The sequence below is a fragment of the Fukomys damarensis genome, unplaced genomic scaffold (assembly GCF_012274545.1).
Source record: "Fukomys damarensis isolate Sample0158 unplaced genomic scaffold, DMR_v1.0_HiC HiC_scaffold_19, whole genome shotgun sequence".
NCBI classification, from domain to species: domain Eukaryota; kingdom Metazoa; phylum Chordata; class Mammalia; order Rodentia; family Bathyergidae; genus Fukomys; species Fukomys damarensis.
The window spans coordinates 63922565-63926962 of NW_022900931.1; positions in this window are offsets into that span (position 1 = coordinate 63922565).

Consider the following 4398-nt stretch of genomic DNA (forward strand, 5'->3'; position numbering starts at 1 on the left):
TTTTTTTTTTTTTTTTTTTTTTTTGGTACCAGGGATTGAACTCCGGTCCTTGCGCTTGCGAGGCAGGCCAGTGAACCACTGAGCTAAGTCCCCGGCCCCCAACTAATACTTTTTAATGCACTTTTAGACTTCATTTGCTTGGTAGATATTTGCCTTCGTGTTGGTAAAAATAGATATGCCCTGACCACAGACACCTTATTAGACTTTTGTCATCTCCCCCCAACCCTATATTTGTGACAAAATTTCTTGTTTTTGAGAGGGGGATTTCTCTGTGTTGTTCGGGCTGGCCTTGATTTCACTGTGTAGCATGGGCTGGCCTTGAGCTTGGCTGATCCTTGTGCCTCAGCCTCCTGAGTGCTGGGATTATGGGTGTGTGACACCATGCCCAAAATAAATTCAAAATTTCTTTTACATTTTTGTTTTTGTTTTTTGGTACCAGGGATTGAACTCAGAACCTTGCACTTGCCGGGCAGGAGTGAGTGGCATCATTAAGCTACATCCGCAGGCCTAAATTCAAAATATTTAAGGGTGTGTTAAACGACTGAGTTTGCAATTTTTCCACACATGCTGATTCAGGAACATTTTTTTATTTCGAAGAATATATACATTTAGCAGTCACATGTAACACCATCCTCCCTCTGGGAGGCTGAAATAGGCTGGGCTATTTAGCGAGATCCTGACTCAAAGTAAAAATATCAAAAGGGGTGGACAAAACAAAAAGACAAGAACAAAAAGAAAACAGTAAACACCTTCTAAAAATAACACTCCCCCCCCCAACAAAACAACAGTAACAATAAACAGCCAGCAAAATCATCTCAGGTTTCTGAGGCATGTTCGTTTTCTCTTTCCTATTACTCAAATTGTTTTATTTGTTAGATTTATAAGCAAGAGATCAAGGAAAACTAGGTTTGGAGGCCCCCAACCCTCCGTGCCTTCTTTCTTTGGTTCCTCTCAGGGTTGGTGGAGCCCCCTTCGGGGCTGCAGAGGGAGGAAGAATTTCTGGAGGTTCATCTTCTGTCAAACCCCCAGATTCCAGGAAGGAGAGAGGCCCTCTGGGGCTGGAATCCCCTTAACAAAACAGCAGGTGAGAAGGAATGGGTGGGAAAGTGTTCTGACAAGGAAGGGATTAATCCCTTGTTTTGTTTTGTTTTGAGTTCTGATCCTGCTCCTAGCCCTGGCTGGCCTTGAATGTGATCCTCCTGCCTCAGCCTCCTAACCACTGGGATTACAGGCCCATCGGATCTTGGCCACTCCTAGCTAATCCCTGCACCGTGATTCAGCCAGCCTGGGGACAGGGGCTCCGTCAGCTGACCTGTGCCTGCCTGGCCTCCTCAGTGTCCAATGAGGTGCCCCTGGGGGTCGGGCCACCTCTGAAAGTGGGTAATTTGGGCTTCAAGGACAGAAGTAGGGCAGAGGGGAGGAGTGAGGGAGCTCAGTCTTTTGGAGACTTCTGGCCCAACTGTCTCTGTCCTGGGTTCTCTCTTCTTACATTGACATCTTCCATCCTCATTTCAGGATTCTGCATTTGAAAATTCACCTGCAGGAGCTGGCTATGGTGGTGCACATCTGTAATCCCAGCACTGGGTAGGCAGAGGCAGGAGGATCACTGTGAGTTCAAAGCCAGCCTGAACTACAAAGGGAGACACTGTCTTTAAAAAAAATTTCACTTGCAGGATCCCAGACAGATAGTACATATCAGTATATTCCCAGCACTCAGGAGGCTGAGGCAGGAGGATCCTTGTGATGAGAATGAGAAAATTCTGGAAAGCAGGGCCCTAGAGAAAGGCGGGCCGTGCAGTAGTGCTGCAGGGCTTGGGCTTGTGATGGAGATGGCCAAGCTGGGCTGGAACCTGCCATTCTTCTGCCTCAGCCTCCCAGAGTGCTGGGATTACAGATGTGACCACCACACCTGACCCTCGGTGTTCCTTGACAACATCCAGGTTCTCCTTTGTGTCTCTCTGTCTTCGTTCAATTATGGAGCAAATAAACGTTTTCCTGGTGTTTATGACTCTGCTGGGTCCACTTTGGTGTCCCGGCTCTCTAATCTCCTGCTGCGTCTAGCCCTGCCCCGCTGTTCAGCCAAGCGTCCTAATTCAGCTGGACATAAGTCCCTGAGCTGCCTGTTTGGTCGCACTGACCTCTTTGCTCACCCTTACTCTCTGTCTTAATTCCCAGTGTGACCGTGAGCCTCACAGCCAGATGGCGGAAGGTCTCAGAGTGCTCCTTTCCCAAGGCTGTTCTCATTGTTCGAAACCCTTTGCATCTCCACAGAAACTTCAGAACCAGCTTGGTTTAAATGTCATTTTTTAACGTTTTAGAACTTTTGGTACTGGGGATTTGAACTCGGGGTGCTCTGCTACCGTATTCCCCCAGCCCCTTTTACGGTTCATTTCCAGACAGGGCCCACTAAGTTCCCCAGGCTGGGCTCAGACTCGCCATCCTCCTGCCTCAGCCTCCTGAGTAGCGGGATGACCAGTGTGGACCACTGCACCTGGCCGGGACTATGTTTGGAACGGCAGGGAGCACAGAGGTTGCTCTGAGAACACTCGTGTTGCAGCAGCGCTGAACCCACGGTCCGTGAATGTGAGACGGTTCACCATGGCCTCGGGGCTGCCTTCATTTCCCCAGCGGTGCGGTGTGGTTTTCCGCTGGATGATTATGTGCAGGAGGAGGTGGCAGGATTTGTAGACGGAATGGGGTCAATGAGGGAAAAAGGGGGGCTGGAGATGAGCCGAAACCCAGGATTCTGCTGGAGCCAGAGTGGACGTGACAGAGAACGCCACCTACCAGCCCTCGCTTGTGCTCCCCGCCCTCCAGAGGCTGAGGCAGGAGGAGCTCTGTACGTTTGAAGCCAGCATGCGCTACGTAGTGAGATCCGCTCTCACCACCCCCTCAAAGAAAACACCCAACAAAAACAACCAACAGACAGACAGACAGACAAGGCAATTTCCCCAGCAGATCTAGCTCAAAAGAGGATGCCTGGGTTTGGAGGAACCTAACTGACCCCCGGGGAACAGGGAGCCAAATTGAAGGGGAGGCGACTTAGGCCGAAGGCACCTGAGGACCAACACCCTCCTCGCCCTCCTGCATAGCCGCCCCCCACCTGCTCCCCAGGGCCCCTGTGGTCACCGGGGGCCTTCCCGGCCCTGTCCTCCTGCTGTCCTGCGCTGATCCACCGGCTGCAGCCTTCATGTCCCACAGGGGTGGGGAGGGTCCTCTCCGGGGCCCAGGGACCCAGCCGGTGCAGGGGTTAGGGGTGCACGCTGGTGGCAGGGCAGGGTCGGAACCCCCAGACAGGACTGGACGGACAGAAGGACAGCAGAGTGAGGCCACGACGGGAGAGGCGGAGGGACAGGGACGCAGAGAGACGCACGGAGATTCAGTGACAGAGGGGACCCCGGGACCGGACAGGGAGGGAGAGGTGGAGGCGAGGAAGAAGGAAAGTCGGGGAAGCCGAGAGGGTCAGGCAGGGGACAGCACAGAGGACAGAGAAACCGAGGCACAGAGGGAGCGACAGAGGAAGTGGAGCCCTGTCTCTAAGGACAGAGCGGAGAGACCAAAGCAAGGAAAGACAGAGACACTGAGGCACAAGGCGGGAACGGTAAAAGCAGCACAGAGATGCGGCAGCCGGCGGACAGCTGGAGGGGAGAGCCGGGCCCAGGAAGCTCTGTTCCCCTTGTTTCCCCGTCACTTCAGGGCCACCCCTGTCTCTGGGGACAGTGGCCCGGGCCGGAGGGGCAGCCGTCAGACCCGAAGACGGACGTCCCTGACAGGTGGCTGCCCTTGCTTGTCAGCTCTAATCACTGCCCCGCCACGGAGGAGGGCATGGGATTAAGCAGGTGGGTGCCCCCCGCCAATGTCACCTCCTGGTGCCCAGCCAGCCCCCATCCCGGCCGGGATTACCCTTGAGAGCCGGGCCACCGCGGTGACATCACCGCGGACGGGGCTTAAAATCGCCCCCTGCGAGGGCACCTGTTTCCCTCAGCCTCCGCCGGCTGGTGCCTCTGTCAGTCCTGGGCCCTCGGGAGAGCCCTGTCCCTCTGGTGGAAGGTGAGTGCCCGCAGGAGGGTCGGCAGGGACAGCGGAGGAGGAGGAAGAGGGCAGAAGCTGGGCTTGTCTTATTGGTGGCTGTGATTTCAGTGCCCGCCCTGACCCCGCACTGTGATTCCTCTCTGGGCCGCGCAGGCTTTGGAGGAGCAGTTGCATGGATGAATTTATGGCAGCCGTGGGATCAAAGGGACACAGACAGGGAGGACCAAGGATTGTGGCTGCTCAGCTGGAGGGACAAAACATGGGGAGCCACCCAGGGGCCAGGACTGGAATGATTTGGGGGTCACGGGATCTGGCTTCCCTGTGTCCTTCAGGCAGCAGAAAGCGTTGGCCAGCTCCTACCCCGCC